We start from the raw sequence: 24,959 nt of genomic DNA, 5'->3' as shown, positions 1-24,959 counted from the left end.
GTTAGTAACTTTGGAGAGAACAGTTTCCATTTAATGATGAAGTTGGAGATAGAGGGATGGCTCAGGTCCTTGGATTACAAAGTATGGTGATAATAGTACATCCATCTCTAGGAGGTAAGATGGAGGACATGCGTTCCGAAGGATTGTTATTGACCGACTCTCTTGTTCCAGACCTAGGTTTGTCAGTAGCTTTAATTTTCCTGGTTGGTAAAATACCATCTACAAAATTGGGAGAATTTACTAGTTCTAAAATTCTGTGATTCTTTGGTCAGGTCTATCAAACATTTGAAAGACATGAGGTCCAGGCTGAGGCTGTTTGCCTGTGGCTTGTTACTAAGCAACATTAATTGGCCCACACAAGGATAATCCCTTGGACTTCCTGCTCAGTAGCATCTAATTAGCACATCTGAGCTGATTTTGCTTACCTTCATCTAGGTGGAAAGCATCCTTTTAAATTCTGATCCGCTAGATGGCAGTGTAGGAGCATGAGAAGGAGCAAAGATTATCTGCTGTACATATATTTTCCTTTGGAGAAAAAGATGTTCTTGCCCCCAGATACCTTTAGATTTGTGTATGAATAGCTAGAGGCTGCAGGGCCCCATAAGATCAAGGTGGAATGTGCTACTTTGAAAGTTCTGCTAGTGTAGCTGGAATTGCATTGTCTCTCTTTGCTAACACTTTAATCCCTTATGAAAGTCACCAGCTTTTTTACTAAATACTATTCCTACATCTATTACTAAATCCAATGTCCTGTCTTTATATTTCTTACCTTCTTCACAGCTTTTACTAGAATAAACCTTTTTTTTTTTTTTTTTTTTTTTTTTTAAAGTTGTTGTTTTTCTGGGTACCTTGGCTCTTCCCATCATGCTTTTTTTTTTTTCCAGTTACTACTTTATCTGTTGATCCCTAACTATAATATAATATAATATAATATAATATAATATAATATAATATAATATAATATAATATAATATAATATAATATGATATAGTCCTATGATCTGTACACTTATCTTCTTATACTTTTCCTCCTTGAAAGAATTCTACTGTCATGGCATTTGGAATTCACTCTTTTCTTTATATAACTGCCTGCTCAAAGATTTTTTTTTTATGGCATCCCATCATCTATCAGATCATTGCCAATGTACTCTTCTGTTTTCCTTACAAAACCTTCCAAAATCTATTTTCATTTTACTAATCCAACTGTAGTTCCTACTACTTCCAACCTTCTGTTCTGATTTGTCTTCTCACAGTTCCATGAACAAACCATGTTCGTGCTTACATGAATAAGGCCATTTATTTATTTATTTATTTTGTGTAGCAATTGGGGTTAAAAAATTAGTACCCACTAAAATGTAAGCTTCTTGAAGGCAAGGGTGCTGTTTTTGCTTTTCTTTGTTAGCCTTAGCACAGTACCTGGCACACAGTAAGTACTTAATAAATGCTTATTGTTGATAATGTCTAAATGTTAGGGAAGAGAAATTCTTTCCCCTCTATCTATGGGGACTCCTGAGCTAAAATTGTGAGAAAATCTTATGGTCTGTTTGTTTTTTCTTAAAGTATAGTTATGGTTTATTTGTCCAGAGCCAGGCCAGCTATATTTTTCTGTCAGGCTTCTAAGAGGTCCCTTAAAGTTTATGGATCTTCATAAATATCACTAAAGTTCCTATAGCTTACATTCTCCTCTTTACTGTTAGTCATTCCTACCTAGTGGTCCAGTTATACTTACCAGGTCAAATCAAATCTTGTCAAGTCATGAAGTGTTCATTAAGGACTTACTATATGACAGGTATATTGCTGAGTACTTGGAATACAAGTTCAAACAGAAATAAAGACTATCTCTGCCCTCAAATATTTTACACTCTAGTTGGGGAAAACAAAAGGAAGCTGAAAAGTAGAAGGAAGAAGAGAGGAGAAGGAGAATATTGCATGGTGGACAAAAGTCTGGAGAGTCAGGAGTGGAGGAAGCCCAGGGCAGAACAAAGAAGTAAACATGGATGACCCAAGATGGACCAAGGGAAGGTCATGCCCAAGGGTAAGAGTTGGGGAAAGAAACAATTTCATTTGCGCATAAAATTCCAAAGCTGGGGGCCCAACACTTTTACTAGACAGCCAATATTCACAGATAACTCCAATAGCTGGCTACAAAGAGATTATTGCAGAAAGCAGTTTCAGTTGAATGATGAGGTCAGAAGCCAGATTGCCAAGGCTTGAGAAATCAGTGAGAAGAAAGAAAGTGGAGGTAAAGAGTGTAGAAAGGTTTTTTTGGAAACTTGGCTGTGAAAGTAAAGAGAGATATACCAAAAGTTATTCCTTTAATTTCAATTTTTACTATATTTAAAATTGCTAAAACTGTTTAAATTGGAGCAGTAAGAGTCAACATTTCTGTTTTAACATGTGGTTTTAACGGTAGTGCTTCTAGTGTTTCTTCATTTTATCTAGTAACTCATGGTTTCAAATATATATTTTATCCTACTGTGAAAAGATGCTTTTATTCCCATATTTTAAGTTTTTAAAAAATAACTGAGTACTGTATGTTATTGAAGGCTTTATTTGCATCTTATGATATGCCCTAATAGTATTTATCTTTTCTCCTGTTGAGATTTATTACATATATATTTTTTAGTACTAAACCACTCTTTCTACTTTGTCACATTGAATAGCTTTTTGATATATGGCTGATTTATTTTAGTATTTTTGCCTTAGTATCACTAATGATATTGGTCCTTTCCCCCTCAGTGTTGTCTTTATTTTCACTTTAGAAATTAACTCTCATAGAAGAAACTAGGTATTCTTTTCCCCTCTTTTCTCCATGATTTTGAAATATTTGTAGCAAAGAAGTAACTTTTTTTTTCTTTGGTAGCATTTACCTGAGAATCTATCTGGGCTCAATATTTTGCTGTTACCTTTCTAATGACTTCTGATTTTTTTTTTCTGGGATAAAAGGAAGAAGGGAAGGAAAGTAACATTTATTAAGTAATTACTATGTGCCAGACACTGTGCTAGGCACTTTACAAATACTATCTTATTTGAATATCACACAACTTTGGGAGTTAGGTGCTACATAATCTCGTTTTACATTTAAGGAAACTGAGGAAGTTTAAGTGCCCAGGATCATACAGTCAATTTTGTCATGTCATGTACAACTCTTGGTCCCCACCTTCTCCAGCTCATTTTACAGATGAGGAAACTGAGACAAACAGGATTAAGTGACTTAGCCAGGGTTACACAACAGGTATCTTATCTGAACTCTGGAAGATGAGCCTTCCTGTCTGTAGGCATCACATTCTCTCCACTATACTAACTAGTTGCCCTTGGTTTTTTTTTTTTTTTTTTTTTAAGCTCTTGTGTTTTATAATTCTGTAGATATGTGAGTAAAAAGAAGGATTCTCCAAACATGGTGAGGTCCTCCAGATGCTACATTTTTGTTTGTGACAATGTGTATGATATGATCATATCAAGCCCTACTACACTTGAAAGACTCAGTATATAAGATTCTCAACTACAAAAAATAGTGTAATGTAACAATTCACACAGAACAAATTAAATGGATGAAAAATACTATTGCCCTAGATTGAGTTATGGAGTTAGATGGACAAATAACTGATTGAGATGTAGTCAATTCACCACTTATATTTTATTTTATAATTAATTTTTTTTCAATGAATAAGCATTTATTTTCCCTTTCTCTCTGACTCCCATCCCCTAGAGAATTACATGTCTGTAAGACATTTCTTCTTCTGGTGAAACACGAAAGAAAAGCTAGCAATAGTTATTCCATATGGTTCATATTATTAGATTATGTGCTCCAGGTTGGGGTATCTTAAGTGGTACAGTGGATACAGTGCTGGGCAAGGAGTCAGGAATTCTATCTTCTTGAGTTCAAATATGGTCTCACATACTAGCTTTGAGATCCTGGGCAAGTTATTTAACCCTCTCTGCCTCAGTTTTCTCAACCTGTAAAATGAAGGAGAGAAGGGAAATGGCAAAGCACTCTAGTATCTCTGTCAAGCAAATTCAGAATGGAGTCACAAAAGTGATTGAAAATTCTTGATCAATGATGACATGCTGCATAGTAAGGAGAAGATAATTATTATTTATATCTTCCCTAGTATACGTACAGTCAGTGCTTTGCGTGGAACAGCTTCATTATAAATCTTTGTCAAGTTGAACTGGTGATAATAATCATACTTTATTTTCAATGAGTTGATAATATATATGGTCAAATATAATCCGTAAAATCCATCTAATGCTATTCAACTATTCTAACAGTATGAAGCTGTGAATAGACTATGAAGCTACATTCCTCTATGTGCTGAGAGATACCTTTTGAAGTTAGAAATTAATTAGTTATTTTACAAACTTTATTAAGCATCCTTCTGTGTCAGTCACTGGTGCTAAGCTTTGGTTATATAAACAAAGACAAAAATATCAACTTTCAAGGAGCTCATATGAGGAGAAAACATATAAATACTGTTACATAGAAATACACACACATATAGTGTAAATGAAAGGTAATTTTATAGAGAATATGCTGATAGTAGGAAAGACTGGAAAAGGCATTGAAGGTGAGGGGGAAAAAAACCCAATGGAGCCAGGAAGTGGAGGTGAAGAGTGAGAGTATTCTAGGCCTTCATGTTTATTAGGAAAAAAAATGATGCTGAATGTTTTTGTTAATTGTTTTTCTGTCACAAGTGAGTATTCAGTTCAGGTGGGGAACTCTTCCCAAATTACTGTGATATAAAGGTAAAAATCATTAATGAAACATATTAAAAAACTCCTTCACAATGATTATCACTATGCTCTGTTATCTTACTAGTACTGTGCTCTTGTCAGAAAGTTGGTGAGACAGGTCACATTTGTGTCACAGAAGGTGACCAACAACAACAACAACAAAAAACACTTTTAGAAGCAGTTGGATGAGAAACAAGAATGCTGACTCTTCCTCCTCCCAAAATTCTTTTGTTGCCCATTGCCAAATATATTTGTATGTTTGTGAACAAAATATAGTTTTGTTAACATATTGAGTATTTCAGAAATCCAGGCTCCCTTTGTAGAGTTAGGAAAATGCCTGGTTGTTTGTCTTTTTAAGGCAATTTCATTTCTGTTGCTGTGGAAGACTGTTCAACCTAAACCGATTGATATTAAGAATACCTTAATAACTGCTCTTTTCACTGTCATTTTATTTTATATTTTATTGTGCAAGACCCTTTATTGTTTTGCTTGAATAAGTGTGACTATAACCTGGGAACACCTAACTTAAATGATTTTCTCAAAACTTAGCTGTTTTGCTTCATGACAAAACACATCAGGTGTCATGTATATGTTATGGAATCAGGGAATCATTTTTTGATTACTTTAATTTTGATAACCAAAGTGAACATTCTGAAAGGAGTCATCTGAATGCAGGATGAACCAGTTGTGCTGCTGTGAACAGCAAATCCTTTGTTAAACCAAAGGTTTAGGTTCAACATTGGGACAAATGAGCTCATCCTCATATCCAGGAAACTATATGATCTAGTGAAAATAAATCAGAGCTGGTAGTGGGGGAGGCTGTTCCTTGTCCTTCCAATGACTGCTTTTAATCCTCTGGGCAATCTATTGTTGGCACCTTACTGGAGGAGTATCTGATGTAGTCATGAATTGGATTAACTAATATCTTTCTTGATGCATCATTGTCGTTGCTTGGTGAAAGTACCCACAGAGGGCCGGAATAAGTTAGAGTGAAGTTGCCTCTGAGTAGTAAGGATTGTGTGATTGACTTGGAGACTTCTTTTGAGGGTGGGGCAGGATTTCTCTAAAACTCCACTGATTGCTTTCTACAGGGGCAGAGCCCCCCAAGCCTGCTTGACTCCATATGGGTTTGCCATAGGCAAGAATGAAATGAAGGAAAGAAGTAAAAGTTATTTAACTTTTTTTTTTCCTTCCACTTTCCAGGAATGAATTAAACATAAAACGGGAAAATATAAATAAGACAGACAATAAAGAAATAATTTTTTTTTTTTTTTTTTTTTAAGGGACTTTTGTGAAAGCTAGTGAAGAGGGTAGAGGAAATACCTTTCCTTAAATCCCCTTATCTTTCCCTTATCACTCATCTCCACATGTACACAAATACCTTATCTACTTGGGGCAGTTTAAAAAACATCCAGATAAACATACAGTATGGAAGGAAAATGAAGTAATAAAGATAATATGAAGTTGATTTTTTGTACCTAAGTGCAAATATAAAGATTTTCCATTTATCTCTATTGAATTTCATTTTATTTAATTCAGTTTGATGCTCCAAGTCTGTCAGGCTCCTTTGGGATTCTGTCATCCATTGTTTTTGCTATTTCTCCTAGTTTGGTGTCATCAGCAAATTTGTTGAGCATTGTCATTTATGCCTTTAGCAAAGTCATTAAGACTATGTTAAACATCAGGGGGCCAACCATAGATCCCTTGAAGCACTCCACTGGAGACCTTTTAACCACATTGACATTGAAACATTAACAACCATTTTTTGAGCCTGTTCATTAAAACATTTCTCAATCCATCTGATTATATTATCATCTAGTCCATATTTCCATCTTCCTCATAAGAATAGTATGTGATACTTTATCCAGAGCTTTCCTGTGATCTAGGTAAATTATATCTGTACCATTCTCCTCATCTACAAGTTTAATAATCCTGTCAAAAAAGGAAATGTGGTTAGTCTGGAATAACTAGTCTGTAATGATTAGTAAATTTGTACCTTTTAGATGCTTGCTAAAAATCTCCCTAATGATTCAGTCTATAATTTTCAGTCACTAAGGTTCAGCAGTCACTGCTGCTCATTCTTTCAGGACTTAAAAATGCAATTCATATGGGCCTGATAATTTGAATTCATTAAGGGCAGATTGGTACTCTTTTATTATCTCCTTACTTATCTTGGATGTCAGCTCCTAGTTAATCATTTTTGTTTTCTTATGTCCATGGAAAAGCCATTTTCCTTTGCATAGAAAACATACCAGATTGAGAAGAATGGCTTCTGTCATCTCTCAATTGTCATTTTTTATCATCCCATCCAATCCAAGAAAAGGTTCCATCCCTTCTTTGATCCTCCTTTTTCCACACTCCATTTTCTTGCCTTTGATTTCTCTTGCCAGCCTTATGGCATTGTAGCTTTAGCATTTCTGTTGCTATTTTTATAAATTTATGCTTCATTTCTTCTATTTAGTCTTCATTATGTTGCTTACTTCCAGTGTGTCTACCTTAAAAAAAATCTTAAATTGATAAGTTAATTCCCTAAATATCCTTGTCAGTTTCTTTAAAAAGTTGATTTTTTTTTTTTCTACATTGAAATTATTTCCCTTGGTGTCTTCAGAATTTCATTCTTAAGAATGGCCTACCCTTTCTGGGCTGACTTCCCATGAAGCATTTTGTTCTATGACATATCTAAATTTTAGAACACTGAAATCTGTTTTTTTCAAATTTAGGATACATACTAAACTATACCTTGATTTCCCCTCTTCTGCAGATTTGAATGTCTACTTCTGAAGATTTTCATTTTTGCTCCAGCATTTGATTCCTCCTGGTTTCATAAGTATCAGATGAAGACTAGAATTTACCAATTGTTGGTTTTATCACCTTTAAAAGATTGTAATTATCACTAAGATAAGTCAAGAAATTAATAGCTGTTTTGCTTATGTAGGAGAAAATTAAAATTCCCCCATATCTAAAAATTCATATTTCTCTGCTTAGGCTTCTGTTTTCTAAATATTCTAAATATTTCATCCATCCAGGAGATTTGTAGCATATTCCAGTAACAAAAATCATTGCTTTTTTTCCTTTTCTTTGGGTTTTCACCCAAATACTCATTGATATCCTTTCTTACTTCTAGTTCCTTGATTCCCTCTCAGAAACATGGCCTTTAATATAAAATTTTCCTCCACTCACCTTTTTAATATACTACAGTAGCTCCCTATAGCCTTTAGGGTCAAATGCAAAAGGCTTTGTTTGGTGTTCAAAGCTTTTCATAACCGTCCTCTCATATCTTTCCAGTCTTCTTACATCTTACTCAGTGAGTATTTTTCAATATAGTGACACTGACTCCCTGACTGTTTCATCAAGCAGACATACCATCTCTTAGCTCTAGACATTTTACCTAGCCATTCCCTGTTAGGTTCTTTGGTTTCCTTTAATTCCTGCCTAAAGTCTCACTTTTTACTTGACGCCTTCACCCAAATTCTAATGCTTTTCCTTTTAAAATTTATTTACTTTTTATCTTATATACTTTCCCTCTTTGTACTTGTTTGCCTTTTGTCTCTTGTCAGATCACAAGCTTCTTGAGGGCAGAAAATGTCTTTTATTGCTTTTTGTATCCACAGTGCCTCAAACACAGTAGGTACTGAATAAGTGTTTATTGATCTATGTTTATTTTGAATAACTATATCTATTCATAGCCATGTTCCAGTCTGAAATTTATCCCATCAACTTTCTATGATGTCCATGAAGTCATATTTGCCTTTTTTCATTAGGACCTTGAGTTTCTTTTTTGTTGTAAAGACTGTAGGCATTTTATATAGACATTTGAAGATATGCATTTTAATACTGATTCTTTTCATGGATTTTTTTCTCCTGTGAATTTCTGGATGGCTCTGATGTTCTTCCTTTTTTGGAGTTATTCACTATAGTATCTAATTTGGAAGATACATACATACATAAATTTATGTGTGCTTACTTTTACTTCTCCCAATCTTTTTATTTTAAAACTTTTAGGTTTGTAAGATATCTGCAAATATGTTACCAGCTTTTGTTAGTTGTATTACATCTCTGGTCAGGAAACTGTCATTTCTATATTTTAAGCTATGGTCCAAAAATCCAAATTCCACTCTGATACAACTTTCTCATCCAAGTATTCATTTCCCAGATTTATTTTTCTCTTCTGCATTTCTTTTCTTCAATGAGCAATTGGGAGAAAAATATTCTATGCCTATGGTCTTCAATTGTTTTTTGCCCAAGACATCATATTAGTTGAAAATTTTTATATGATTTTTAGATTTTTTTTTATGAATGTGTAATTGGTACCTAAGTAAATTACTGGAAGTAGGTAGGTACGATTGGATTGGGAGATTCTCTGTTGGATATATAGGAAGACAATAAGTTTCCCTATCAGTTCAGCAAATGGCTATCTCAGTGATCTTTTTTTTTTTTTTTAATTGAAATTTTTTGTTTTCAAGACATATGCAAGGATAATAGTAAAATATATGTTAAATCCAATATAGGCATACATATTTATATAATTATCTTGCTGCACAAGAAAAATCAGATCAAAAATTTTTAAAAATGAGAAAGAAAATAAAATTTAAGCAAACTACAACAAAAAATCGTGAAAATGCTATGTTATAATCCACCCTCAGTTCCCACAGTCCTTTCTCTGGGTGTAGATGGCTCTCTACATCATAAGATCATTGGAACTGGCCTTAGTCATCTCATTGTTGAAAAAAGCCATGTCCATCAGAACTGCTGTATACAATGATCTCTTGGTTCTGTTCGTTTCACTCAGCATCAATTCATGTAAGTATCTCCAGGCCTCTCTGAAATCATCCTTCTGGTTGTTTCTTACAGAACAATAATATTCCATAATATTCATATACCATAACTTTTTCAGCCATTCTCCAATTGATGGGCTTCCACTCAGATCCATTTTCTTTCCATTACAAAAAGGCTTTGCTACAAACGATTTTGCAATATGGGTCCCTTTCCCTCTGTTATAATCTCTTTGGAGTACAGGCCCAGTAGAGACACTGTTGGATCAAAAGATGTGCACAGTTTGATAGTCCTTTGGGCATACTTCCAAATTGTTCTCCAGAATGGTTGGATCTGTTCACAATTCCACAACAATATATTAGTGTCCCAGTTTTCCCACATCTTTTCCAACATTTGTCATTGTCTTTTCCTGTCATCTTAGCCAATCTGACAGGTGTGTATGATATCTCAAAGTTATCTTAATTTGAATTTCTCTGATCAATAATAATTTAGATTACCTTTTCATATGACTAGAAATAGTTTCAATTCTTCATCTGAAAATTGTCTGTTCCTATCCTGTTCATATTAATTGGAGAATGGCTTGAATTCGTATGAAATTGAGTCAGTTCTCTATATAGTTTAGAAATGGGGTCTTTTTCAGAGCCCTTGAATGTAAAAAATGTTTTGTAAGCTTTTTGCTTCCCTTCTAACCTTGTCTTTATTAGTTTTGTTTTAAAAAAACTTTTTAAGTTAATATAATCAAAATTATCTATTTTGTGATCAATAATGATCTCTAGTTCTTTGGTCATAAATTCCTTCATTCTTCACAGAGCTGAGAGAAAATTATCCTATGTTCTTCTGAATTTATAAGATATCTCTTTATGTCTAAATTACAAACCCTTTTTAACCTTATGTTGGTATCTGGTATTAAGTGTATATCAAGGCCTAGTTTTTGCCAGACTAGTTTCCAATTTTCCGAGCAGTTTTTGTCAAATAGTGAATTCTTATCTCAAAAACTGGGGTCTTTGGGTTTGTCAAACACTAGATAACTATAGTCATTGACTATTTTGTCTTGTGAACCTAATCTATTCCATTGATAGACTACTCTATTTTTTAGCCAATACCAAATGATTTTGATGACCGCTGCTTTATAATATAGTTTTAGGTCTGGGATAGTTAGGCCACCTTCATTGAAATTTTTTCCATGAATTCCCTTGGAATTCTTGACCTTTTGTTCTTCCAGATGAACTTTATTAATTTTTTTTTTCTAGATCTGTACAATACTTTCTTGGGAGTTTGCCTCCATAGTCTTAAACAAGGAAGTACAAATGTTACTATTCTTAGCTTCTTGGTTCTCCTGTTTAGAGGACAAAGAACTTTTTCTTCTCAGTGCATCCAGTTTGCTTTTCTTTAGGAAGAGCTCCATATTTCTAATTACACAGTTTTTCTCCTTTGTCCTCTGTCATCCTGACAAGATTCATGGCTCCTTCCTCCATTTCTTATTCTTTTATTTCCTATTGAAGACTTGCTTCTATTTCCTTTAGAAATGTTTCCTTCATTCTTCACTTAGTTTTTCCTTACATACATTCATCTGCCTTCTGCTTCTCCTCTTTTTCTTTCCCTTCTCTTTTTCTTCCTTTCTGAGACTACTTCTGCAGAATTGGGCCTGTAATCCTATTTTATCTTTTTATATCTTCTTGATCCTATTTCTTTTTCAACCTTCAAGTAAAATCTGGATCAGTGTTGGGGTGAGAAATTTTATAAGGTTCCAGCTATATAAAAACAGGTATACAAATTGGTCTAGAAGGTAAATAGGCTAGGTCTGGGGTTGGCCACTTTTTTTTTTTTTTTTTTTTTTATAATTAAAGCTTTTTATTTTTTGAAATATATGTGTGGACAGTTCTTCAACATTAGTCCTTGAAAAACCTTGTGCTCCAATTCCCCTTCTTCCCCCATGCCCTCCCCTAGATGACAAGTAGTCCAGTATATGTAAAACATGGTAGAAATATATGTTAAATCTAATTATATGTATACATATTTATACAATTATTGTGCCACACAAAAAAATCAAATGAAATCAATAAAAGAAAAATAAAAAGAAGCAAAATTAAATTTAAGCAGACAATAATAATTTCAAAATAATAAAAATTATTTCATTATTCCTCTTCATTGAAATTATTTCACTTCAAAAAGAGTTGCTATGTTGTGAACCATATTCAGTTCCCACAATCCTCTCTCTGGATGTAGATGGCTCTCTTCATCATTGAACAATTGGAACTGGTTTGAATCATCTCATTGTTAAAGATGGCCACATCCATCAGGATTGATAATCATATAGTCTTCTTGTTGCTGTGTACAGTGATCTCCTAGTTCTGCTCATTTCACTCAGCATCAGTTCATATAAGTCTCTCCAGGCCTCTCTGAAATCATCCTTCTGGTTGTTTCTTACAGAACAATAATATTCCAAACCATAACTTATTCAGCCATTCTCCAATTGAAGGATATCTATTCAGTTTCCATTTTCTTGGTTGGCCACCTTTTGAAGACTGGTTTGCTAAGGTTGTGATTCCTTCCTTTCTGATCTGTCCATGGATAGATAGTGGTACCTATGTACAATGATGGGGGGGAGTTACGTGCTTATTCTATCATCAGGGAGAAGAGTGTAGTGGCCCTTTCATTCGGCTGTCAATTGGATTACATGTTGCTGATATCAATATTAGATTAATTCATCCTTTTAGTTAGACATTTTTGAATGAATAAATAATTTAAAGAATGAAGATAAATCTATGTGTTAGAGCTGTATTGAGCTGTTTGAAAAAAGTAGAGATATTCTGAATGCCTACTTAATCTTAAGTATAATATGGAGGACTACTACTCTGGAAGACAGCTTGCCACAGTGGAAGGAACATTGGAATTGGAGTCAGAAGACTTGGTTTCAAGTCCTGACTCTTCAGCTTCCTATGGGTGTAATCTTTTTATTTATTTTTATTAATTTTTATAATTATAACTTTTTTTGACAGTACATACTCATAGGTATATTTTTTTAGATTTTCTTTTTACAACATTATCCCTTGCACTCCCTTCTGTTCCGAGTTTTTCCCTTCCTTCCCTCCACCCCCTCCCCTAGATGGCAGGCATTCCCATACATATTAAATATCTTATCCAAGGTACAATATATATGTGCAGAACCGAATTTTGTTGTTGTTGTTGCAAAGGAAGGATTGTATTCGGAAGGTAAAAATAATCTGGGAAGAAAAACAAAACAAAACAAAAAAACAATGCTCACAGTTTACACTCATTTCCCAGTGTTCCTTCTCTGGGTGCTGATTCTGTCTATCATTGATCAATTGGAATTGGATTAGCTCTTCTCTATGTTGAAGATATCCACTTCCATCAGAATACATCCTCATATAGTATCATTGTTGAAGTGTATAATGATCCCCTAGTTTTGCTTGTTTCACTCAGCATCAGTTGATGTAAGTCTCCCCAAGCCTCTCTGTATTCCTCCTGTTGGTCATTTCTTACAGAACAACAATATTCCATAACATTCATATATCACAATTTACCCAACCATTCTCCAATTGATGGGCATCCATTCATTTTCCAGTTTCTAGTCACTATGAAAAGGGCTGCCACAAACATTTGGGCACATACAGGTCCCTTTCCCTTCTTTAGTATTTCCTTGGGATATAAGCCCAGTAGTAGTATGGCTGGGTCAAAGGATCTGCACATTTTGATAACTTTTTGGGCATAATTCCAGATTGCTCTCCAAAATGGTTGGATTCTTTCACAACTCCACCAACAATGCATCAGTGTCCCAGTTTTCCTATGGGTGTAATCTTAATGAGACTCTCCAAGCCTTAAATTTCTTCTTCTTGTAAATAAGGGGCATGAACTATTTCATTGTTAAAGTCTCTTTCAGATGCAAATCTGTGATGCTGTGATCCTTTGTTATCTCACAAATTATATAGTGGAAAGAATACTTGATTTATAATCAGTTCCAGGATATGAATCTAGGCTCGGTTACCATCTGTGTAAGGATGTGCCACCTGAATAAGTCAGTGTCCCTGACTTCAATTTACTTATTTGTAAAATGAAGAGGTTGGATTAAATGGTTTTTGAAGCATCCTTTGGTTGCAGATCTATGATCCTATGAATAGACAATCTTTAAGGTCCTTTCTAGCTCTAAATCCCATGATTTGTGAGTTTCACCATCAGAGCTGAAGCTTCTAGCCCAGTATAGCATTTCTAATGGCATATGTGTCATTATTACATGCATTTGAGAAATAAAGAAATGTATCTTCATGCCATTGAATTTTGAGCTTCTTCTGAACAAATGGACTTTGAGGAGGTAGATGAGATACCCTTGTGACTTCTGTGATCCATATTGGTTCTTTTTTTCATTCCCCAAAACAATGAATTGTGAAATTATTTTTTAAGCAGGTTCTCGTGAGGGAAAGAAAAACAGAGAGACAGAGAGAGACAGACAGACAGACACATATATGGAGGGACACCCAGAGAGAGGGAGAGGCACAGAGATGCATACACGAAGGGAGACACACGCAGAGAAACAGAGACAGACACATACACACAGATAAACACACACACAGAGACATGGAGCAAAAGACAGAGAAGACAGAGATAGGGAGAGAGAGACAGGGAATAGAAAGAGAGAATGTTCATCATTTTTTCCATCTCTGATTTGAAACTGGTTCAATCTGCTTGTTTGAATAGATATTTATAATAAGCTTTACTCCACTAAGACTTACGATAAATCTTAACAGAGTCCAAAATACTTATGCTGACAACCTCAGAGCCTCCAGAGAGAGACTAGCAGTCTAGAATCTTGGGGTGTGTCTGGCTTTTGCTTATGAATTAAGTTTAACTTCATGATGAGCCTAAGGCACTGTTTTTTGTAATCTTTGTCAATAAAAGAAAAGGTGGATTTTCTTGCCTTTTCCTTGTTTCAAAAGTCACCTTACAAAATGCCTGTGCTCCAGAATGTCAAAGCAAGAATTAAGGGTGGGAAAGGAGGCATCCTGTTCCATCTAGCAACCAAGCAACCCACACTGAGTGTGGCACACACATGCCCCCAACTGCCCTTGGTATTCAACTGTAATTGCTCTCTGTCACTTCAGGTGAAACCATTCAACCAAAACTTCAGTAATAGTCTCACAATGCAATTGCATTTAAATCTCCCTAAAGAGACAAAGCACCAGATATTGAATATTTGCCTTTTTTTTTTTTTTTTTTTTTTTTTTTTTTTTTTTTTAAGCACACATTCCCAGTATTTAATCTTAATCAGTTCTTATCCCAGCATTTGGTACAATCAGGCTAGGCCTTAACAGATAATCTTCTGAAGGTCCTTATGTAGACGTGTTGACATCTATTCTTTAGGGTAATGATACTTATCAGCATTAGGTTGACTTTTATGGTTTTCCTGTTTTCTAAACTTCAGCATTGGTAATGGTCTGGCAGAGTCTAAGTGTAATAGAGGGCTACCAATGATGGTACTGACCTTGACCTTCTAAATGATTGAACTAAAGGAAAAGTCTCTATGTTAGAATGGATACTTCTGCAAATGGATCGCAAATAAGCAATTACTTTAAGTTGCTTAGTATAGATTCAGTGAGTTGGAATATTATCCATTTAAGAGTTGGTTATGATAGTGGTGAACTAAAGATTGTACCATGCTTGGAACCAAGTGGGATTGAATTTAAATTCTACCTACTAGATACATGACCCTGGGTCACTCATTTAAACTCTGTGTTTCAGACCATTTTTTGAGACTAATGTAGAATTTAACTGGTTACCATTTTTTTTTTTTTTGGGTGAAAGAAGTTCCTGTACTAGTATTCCTATATTTGTATAGAAAAATTTAGGGAAATCCTAGCAAATTATATTATCAATTAGAGAAAGATGTTCCAGTTTGATTTTATTTGAAATTTTAAAAGCCAATTGGATTTCATGTGTTTTAAACAATATGCAAATATTAGCAATGACTTGTTTCTTTGATGCTATATTTAGGAAGCAGCTTCCTCACTTTGTAAGGAAAGAGAGGTAGTATAAGTAAGGCCCATTGATTCAGAGATCTATAGTTGGAAGGGACCCATAATATCAGCAGTCTAACTCCTTCATTTTTCAGGTGATGAAACTGAGGACCAGAGTGATTTGCACTTGATTACATAGAGAGAAAGTTGAAGATTAAGATTCAAACCCAGGTTCTCTGATTGTAGATATGGCCCACCAAAACTCCTGAGGCCCCAGATTAAAACATAATTGGTAAATTTTAAACAAAATAAATAAACATACCATAAAACTAAGATAATATCACATTTAATAACTCAGCCAGTATATAGCTTTCAGGGATCCTTATGTATGAATTAGTGTTTATCATTTCTCTTTGAGTTTGATAGCACTCTACTGTACTAATGCTACCTTTCTTGTTCCCATTTTAGATTAAGAAACTGAGACACAAAAATGTTAAGTGACTGACCCATGGTCACACAACTAAAAAATAGCTATGAGCAGTAGTTAAAATATAGTTTTGTAGATTCAAATCCAGTATACAGCAATACAGGACCCTATGCTACTTTCTCAGAAAAGAAAAAAAGCTAGATATTGTTGAATTCTGTGCCAGAAACAGTTAAAAATATTCAGTGCTTGAGATGCATAAAAAGATCTAAATTCCAAGCTTATATAAAGTGATCATATTTAACCTCACCTTATTATTGATCTAAATTTAAAATAGCACATCAATTTCTATTCATGTCAGAGAAACAACTTTCAATAAGAGGTCCTATAATATGTACTTTAACATTTTTTAAAATTTTATTTATAATTTTTTTGACATTATATATGCATGAGTAAATTTTTTTTATAACATTATCCCTTGTATTCATTTTTCCAAATTACCACCTCCCTCCCTCTACTCCCTCCCCTTGATGACAGGCAATCCCATACATTTTACATGTATAATATGTACTTTAAACAGAGAACTATAACTGGTTGGCTCCAACTTACTTTTGTAATTCATTTTAAAAGAATTAGTGCTAAGCTGGAGCAATATATGCAGAACCAGCTGCCTTTTGCATTTATTTATTATTTTTTGGTAGCATGTTTAAGAATTGAATGGTGAAAGGTTTTTGTCTCTAATATATCTGTTTTTACATGCAGTATTTAGTCAAGGGCCAAGTTGAGAAGTTGCCTGCCAAAAGAGACTTACTGCCTTTCTCTGTATTTGTATGGGAAACATTTTTTGGTCTTAAAAGTAGGAGGGAAAAGGGGCAGAGCCAATATAGTAGAGAGAAGCAGGAATTTGCCTGAGTTCTCCTCAGTTTCTCTTAGAGACAATGTTAAATCAAACCTTTAAAAGAATTTTGGAGTGACAAAATCCACAAAAAGATGGAGTGAAACAATTTTCTAGCTCAAGGCAACTTAGAAGGACTTCAAGATAGAACAGTATGTTGTAAGAAATCATCAGGGAAAACTTCCCTGATATCTTAGAACTAGAAGTTAAAATAGTAATTGAAAGAATCCACCAATCGCCTCCTGAAAGAGACCCCAAAGTGAAAACTCCAGGGAATATTGTAGTCAAATTCCAGAAATATCTGGTCAAAGAGAACAATACTGCAAGTAACCAGAAAGAAAAAATTCTAATATTAAGGCATCACAGTCAAGAATACATAGGAATTAGCAGCTTCTACATTAAAGGATCGTGAGGGCTTAGAATATCATATTCTGGAAGGCAAAGGAGCTTGGCTTACAACCAAGAATCAACTATCCAGCAAAATTGAGCATAATCTTTCAGGGGAAAAGTTGGACCTTCAATGAAACAGGGGACTTTTAAACTTTACTGATGAAAAGACCAGAACAGAGAAAATATGATCTTCCAATACTAAACTCAAGAGAAGCATAAAAGGGTAAACAGGAAAGAAAAAATACCAAACAAAACATGGTATTCATTCAAAAGATTAAACTATTTACATCTCTATGTGAGAAGATGATTCTTGTAACTATTAGATAATATATCTCTATTAGTGCAGTTAAAAGGAATATACTTAAAAGGTGTGAGTATAAGTTGACTTTGATGTGATTTTTTAAAAAAGATAAAAAAGTGGGGAAAAAAGAATTGTACTGGGAGAAAAAGGAAAGAGGGAGGCAGAATGGGGTAAATTATATCACATGAAGATATATGAAAGATCTTTCAATAGAGAAAAAAAAGAAAGGGGGTGAACATTGAACTTTACTCTTATTGGATTTAGCTCAAAGAAGTAATAATAAATATACTTAGTTGGGAAAGAAATCTATCTTACTTTTTAGGGAATAGGAAGGGAAAGGAAAAGAAAGGGGAGAGGCTAGTAGAAGGGAGAAAAAATTGAAGAAGGCAATGTTCAAAAGCAAAAGATTAGTGAGAAAAAAGTGTAAATGGGAAAAATAGGATAGAGGAAAATACATAGTAATTATAATTATGAAGTGAAAGGGATGAACTCTTCTATGAAACAGAAGTGGATAATAGAGTGAATTAGAAGTCAGAATTCTATAATATGTTGTTTACAAGAAACACATTTGAAATGGAGAGACACACAAAGAGTAAAGGTAAAAGGCCAGAGCAGATTATATCATGCTTCCATTGAAGTAAAATAACAAGAAGAATGACAACAACAAAAGCAGGGATAACAATCCTGAATTTATGACCAAACCAATAATAGAGAATGTTATAAAATGCAAAATTATCTATTTTGATTACATTAAATAAAAAAAAAAAGATTTTACTCAAAGGAAACCAATGTAGCCAAGATCAGAAGGAAAACAAAAAGATGGGAAACAATTTTTATAGCATGTATTTTTGATAAGTCTCATTTCTCAACTTTATATAAATGAAGATACTGAGGAATTTAAGCATAAAGTGATACTCTGAGGGAAAGAGAAGGTAGTATATACCAAGAAAGTTACAAAGATAAAATTCAAGTATTTCTTGCCTTTCTTTCAGAAGTTTACATTCTATTAGGGCAAACAAAATTATATTTATGCACATACATAGAGACATATAAAATCAGTATATAAACATACACACACACAGAATAAATATTACCATATTCATATCCCAATGGGAATAATTCAGGACTCTGAGTCCAATAGCTCTGGAAAGGGCAGATGCTCTCTCCCCTACAGACCACTGATCTGTTTCTAGCCCAGTTGTCCCCAACACCACAAATCATCATCCAAGAAATCATTCCTTTTGGTATCAAGACCTGCAGTTTCAAGTTTTTGATAAGTCCTTGACATCATCAAATAGTTCAGTATCAGAAAGTAATGCTTTTTTTTTTTTTTTTTTTTTTTTTTTGTCAATGGAAAGAACATGAGAGAAGGTACAATGCCATCTACTTTGCTATTTCACCTCAAAGATGACTCTTTCCATCTCTCATGCCGTTGATAACCCCTATGAATATCTCCTCTTTTATTAGACTATCAGCTTCTTGAGATTAGGTTTTTCTCAAATTATATCACACTGCTTTTTACTAGTATGAAGGGGTTCATACTATATAAGGGTTCAGTTAATCAGCAAATAATTATTAAGTGACTACTATGCTTAAGCTACTAGGAATAAAAGTACAAAAAAAAATGGAAGAATTCCTATAGGTTATGGTGAACTAATTCTGATATAGTCTTATAGTCCATGGATGAATGGACAGATAGAACATTTATCAAATATTTACTCTGTGCCAGGTACTGTGTTAAGCATGTCCTTGACTTCACAGTGCCAACATTTTAAGGGGAAAAGATAGTACGTAAAAGAGATTTGGGATGGTTTAAAATAATCAGAAAATACTCTGGAAGCTTGAAATCTGATAAGGTAAAGCCAAAGCTGGCCTATCAAGTCCCAGAGTGGTTCTAGGATCTGAATTTATTTTTCTGATGGGAGGAGTTGGAGATGATAGACTAATTGAAGGCAAGTAGAGATGGCATGGCTGGAAATTGCTAGGGAAGTGCTTTCCTCTGGGTAACTTATGGGTGTTTCTAGATAAATCTCCATCACTAGAAAAATTGGCAGATAAAACTGTTGAGACATAGTTGGTGATCTAGAAAGATCATGGGGAAGTGTTAAAACCCAGAAAAAGGAAAAATACTTTCCTGATTTTCAAAAAAAGAAAGGTATTTACAAATGATAGGTTATGAGTTTGACTTCAGTACCAAAAGTTCAAAAGCATATTAATAAAAAGTAGTTCATAAATATCCAGGAAAGGAAAGAGTATGAGAGAATAAACAGATAGTGCCTACTAGTACCAGGCACTGTGCTGAGCACTTTTACAGATACTTAATTGATCCTTAAAACAATTTTTTCAAGATAGATGCTATTGTTATTGATGATTACATTTTGCATGAAGAATCTGAGGTGGAGATTAATTATTGTATAGGACTGTATAGCTATTATATATCTGAGGCCACATGCTTCTCCAGCTCATTTCACAGATGAGGAAACTAAGGCAAATCAGGATAAGTGATTTGCTCAGGGTCACACAGATAATAAGTGTCAGAGGTCAGATGTGAACTCAGAAAGATGAGCCTTCCTGACTCTAGGCCCAGCCCTTTATCTCCTGAACCACTAGCTACCTTGGAAGTTGTGATCACAAAAAGCCTAAAGCAACATCCTTAAGAACTCACTTCTTTCTTTTCTTTCTTTCTTTTTTTTTTCAAAGTTTGTTTGTTTGTTTTGTAGGATTAGTTAAATGATAGAGTGAGAGAATGTTGTAGATATAGTTTACATAGATTTTTACTAAGACTTGAAAATCTTTAATGCCATTTTTGTGAAAGAGATGGAGTTATGTGGGTTTGGAACCTGGAAGAATGACTGGACTCAAGAATAGGAATTAATAATTCAATGTCACTTTGAAAGGAAGTCTCCAAGGGAGTGCCACAGATGATCTGTTTGTAACTTTGTGCCATTTAATATTTGTATTATCGTCTTGAAAAAAGGCACAAGCAGCATGCTTACTAAATTTGTAAATGACATTAGCTGAAGGAAAAAAGCTAAAAGATTGAATGACAAATTTGGATTCCAAAAAATATCTTGAAGTTTAAGATGCTGGACCAACTCTAATAAATTAAAATTTAATAGAGTTTTATACTTGGGTTCAGAAAATCAATGTCATAGGTGTAGGATGGGGAAAGAATGCCTTGGACTGTTTAGTGGATGTAACATGAGGCATAGTGAGAATATGAAAGCCAAAAAATCCAGTACAGTTTTAGATTATTAATTAATTAACAAACATTTTAAATTGTTTGCTCTGAGTTAGGTGCTGATATATGTGGCCCTTTCATGATATTAAGAGGAAAAATTCTAAAGACATTGGATGGATACCTCCTAATGTATTTATGGAAGACATAGGCAAGAATCATATAGGATTAAAAATGTGTGAATAGGTTGAGGTTTGTATCATTGAATATCCACACTAATGAAACAAATGAAATTATTGAATTATTTAAAATTTGGTTCCTAACCTTGAGAGGTTTGTGGGAAAGCCTTTAGAGTAGAACTTGAATTGAGATTTAAAAGACAACTAAAATTCAGATCAGGGAAGACAACAGGACCATAGAGGTAGAAATACGTAAATATATAGCAATAGATTCAGATTCACCATGAAGATAATAGGTACTCAATAACTTAAATGTACTCTCCTCCATCTTGCCCCTATGTGATAATGGGCAAATTTTAAAAAATAGAGAGATTTTAGATCTTAGTTTTCTTATTTATAAATGGAACTCAAAGCCCATAATACCTAGTTGTAGGGTGAGAGGGAGGGTGTTTAAATGAGATAATGTATATAAATTACTTTTAAAAACTTAAAGCAACATCCAAATGTCAGCTGTTGTTACTATTATTAGTATTTCCCCTTGGCATTTCTCATGGCAAGACTCTGATTCATTTATGGCATCTTCTTTCTTCTCAATCCATTTCTTCGTACAATGCTGACACATAAGAGGCAGTTAATATGTGCTCATTGATAGGTGGATTATTAGTGTTGGATTAATGAGTTTGCAAGAAAAGACATTGGTGGTAAACATATCTCCTGTATTAGTATATCTTGTTTTATTTTGAATTAAAATGAAAGATTGGTGATCTTTAATTCCCTTCCAGTTCTAGCATTCTGGGAATCTGATGAGAAACTGCATGAAGTGATTATTCTTTGGCTTGTGTTCTTAAAGTATTCTTTATAGAATATTGAGAAACACTGGGAAAACTCAGTGCTATTTGAATATCATACACATCTTAGATCCAGTATGTTATAATCACAAGTGATATCCTCTTTAGTTTTTAGTTCTTTAAGCTTAGTTTTAAATGTATTCCTTTTTTTCTTCTTCTGCATTTGCATATTGTTTTCTTTTAATGAGCTTTTAATAGCTAATAAGATTAGGAGCTAAAATTGGGCCATGTACAATTCTTAATCTAGTTGACTTTTGGTTCAGCATTCCTACTTTTTTAGGCGAGTTTTTGATTCAGATGTAAAGATCTATTTATAGATAAGAGATAAAATGTTTTAATCCTACCCAGGGGATCCCTGATGAGCCCAGAATGAACACTAAACTGAGTGGAACACTATGTTGACTATCAGTGCATAATTGCTGCCTTAACAAAAGCTTTAATCCTCTTTTCATAAAATATTTAGCTATTCTGTACATCATATTAGTTGCAGTTCTGTTTTATCTAAGAGTAAATTTTGGTAACAATATTTTTGCTGACATTAAAGACTAGATTAATGTAACTTGATTTTCCAGAAGTGATAAGAAAACATAAGGAGATAATATATAATCAAGGCAGGTAGTGAATAATGTCTATTTTTTTTTCTTTTTTTAAAAAAATGCATTTAAAAGTGCCTTTTGTCTTTATGTTACCATCATTTCTAAAGAAAGGCCTCTTTCTCTCCCACTTTATTTTTTATCACCCTCCTCTCTCTTTCCTCTCTTCCCAATCATTGAACTCTTTTGAAATACATTAAAAACAAAACAAAACAAAACAAAAAAACATTTAAGCACAAATATCTGAAATAATGACTGCATCCAAAGAGATATACATCATTTACAGATGAAGAAATTAAGACTCAGAAAAAGGTTAATGAATTTCCTTTGGTCATGCAACTAGTATCAGAGGCAGGATTTGAATCATGTTCATCACCCCAAGTCTAGGAGGTATCCATCCACCCATTTCTTCTCAAAAGTTGGATTCCTTTTAGTGATCTCCTCTTACTTACTGTTGTAGTTATATGTGTATATTACCTTTTTGGTTTTTGCTACTGCATGAGAGCATTACTATGAATATTTTATTATGTAATGAACCTCTCTCTCTCTCTCTCTCTCTCTCTCTCTCTCTCTCTCTCTCTCCCTTCCTTCTTCCCTCTTTCCTCCCTCTCATTCTCTCTCTCTCCCTCCCTCCCTCTCTCTTTTTCTCTCTCTCCCCCTTCTCCATTGGATACTTTAAATTCATATGTTGAATCTTAAAGAACCCTATAAATTGGATTTTTTTTTTTTTTAGCAGATGGGCCAAATGTTTTGTTAAAATTCCCATTTAATATCAATTATTGCATTTTAAAAAGTGAGCATCTTCTAAAATAAAAGGCACATAACTTTTTATTTTATTTTTTCCATTTTAATAAAATTAGTGTTTTATTTCCCCAACTATGTATAAAAACAATTTTTAACTTTAACTTTTTAAAATTTTGAGTTCCAGATTTCTTCCTCCATGCCTCCTTCTATTCCCCCCACATTGAGATGGCAAATAGTATGATATAGGTTATACATGTATAGCCATGTATAGCATATTTCCTCATTATTCATGTTGTGAAAGAAAACACAGATAAAAAACTCAAGAAAAATAACATAAAAAGGTATTATTTGATCTAACTCCATCAGTTTTTTTTTCTGAAAATGAATATCATTTTTTATAAGCTGAGAATAGTTGTCATTCACAGTATCATTGTACAATGTTACTGTGCACAATGTTCTGCATCTGCTCATTTTACTTTGTATGAATTCGTACAAGTTTGTTACTTTTTAAAGCATAATAGAAATATTCATTTGGTTTTTAGTTTCCAGCTGATATCAGTAAGAGATGAGGTAAAGTTATATTTTATATGATTTTGTTTTAGTTGAGCCATTATTGTCTTTGTTATTGTGTTAATTCATTTGTATCCCTGATATATGACTACCCCAAACAAAAGATGCTTTGACTTAGCTTTTCTGAAGTTTTTCAAGTTTTCTTTCATTCTCCTTAGTAGGACATATGAGAGCCTTTTTTTCTTTCCTCTATGTCAATCATTCAGCAAATGTTAGACATTTACCCTCAAAGATCTTATCATGAGTTGGAGAGAGAAGACACATAAAATTTGGGGCAATTTCACTATGATTCTCTTAGCCAAATGGGGTTCTTGGTAGTGGGTATTTGCAATAAGATATTAATTGGTGTATGAAGTCTTAAGAATCTTGCAATCAGAAATTTCACCTTGGCTCACAACACAGACACATTCAGGGTTGGCTTGTTTGACTAAAGGATATTTTGTTTTACAAAAGGTTCATTAAGTTAATAGACTTCTGATACAACTCATTTTATTGGGTTGTAGCCCTTGTAGTTAAAATAATTTACTGAATGACCTACTCATTAATAACAACAAGAATAAAAAAACCCCAGTAGCTGACAGAGCTTTCTGGTCACAAAATGATTTACGTTTATTATTTTGTGATTCACATAAACATCTCAGTGAGCTCTTTGGACCAATTGCTACTTGTGCCTGTCCTATCCACCATAGGATATGAGCTCCTAAAGGCCAAAAGCTGTTTGCAATTTTTTTTGTTTGACTTTGTCTTTGTATTCCTGCAACTAGCACACTGCCTTGTAACTTAGTGGGTGTCTAATAAAGATTTGTTAGACTGCAATGAACTTTTATTATCCCCTTTTTATAGATGGGAAAACCCAGGTTCAGAGAGAGAACAAATACCCCAAATCATGTGGCTCAGAAGACATAGAAGGTATAGAAATATCTTATAGAAATATAGAAAGAGGCATAGAAAGACATAGAACCCAGTTTCCTGATACAGTGTTTGCTTACTATGTAGTATGATTTTGTAGCATTCTTTCAGAAACAAGACACACCAGAATGGGATTCAGAGTGGTCAAAAATATATATATTTAAAAATTATTATTCACAATTAAGAGGAGTGTGTGTGTGTGTGTGTGTGTGTGTGTGTGTGTGTGTGTGTGTGTTTTAGATAATAGTGCAGGTTTTCCCACCCTGGTTGCCTTACTCGGAGCTTAGCTAGTCACTGTACAATAGAGGAATTAAGAATTAGGAGTGAAGCAGACTTACTTTCTTATCATCTAATAAGAATTTTGAATGTAGCACATAATGTAGATATTTGAATTCTTATTGCTTCCTCTAAATTTGAGAGTAAATAATTGCAGTGACAAGGTGTAAGAAAGCT

At 33.8% G+C, this 24,959-nt stretch overlaps 1 protein-coding gene across 1 annotated transcript in view; it reads left to right on the top strand.

Moving 5' to 3' along the window:
- SMYD3 (SET and MYND domain containing 3) overlaps window positions 1-24,959 on the top strand; it is a 954,064-nt gene that overhangs the window by 34,964 nt on the left and 894,141 nt on the right. The gene's annotated exons all lie outside the window — the stretch shown is intronic.

The sequence above is a fragment of the Sminthopsis crassicaudata genome, chromosome 4 (assembly GCF_048593235.1).
Source record: "Sminthopsis crassicaudata isolate SCR6 chromosome 4, ASM4859323v1, whole genome shotgun sequence".
NCBI classification, from domain to species: domain Eukaryota; kingdom Metazoa; phylum Chordata; class Mammalia; order Dasyuromorphia; family Dasyuridae; genus Sminthopsis; species Sminthopsis crassicaudata.
Note: the sequence above shows the minus strand (reverse complement) of the source record. Positions and strands in the feature narration are given on the sequence as shown.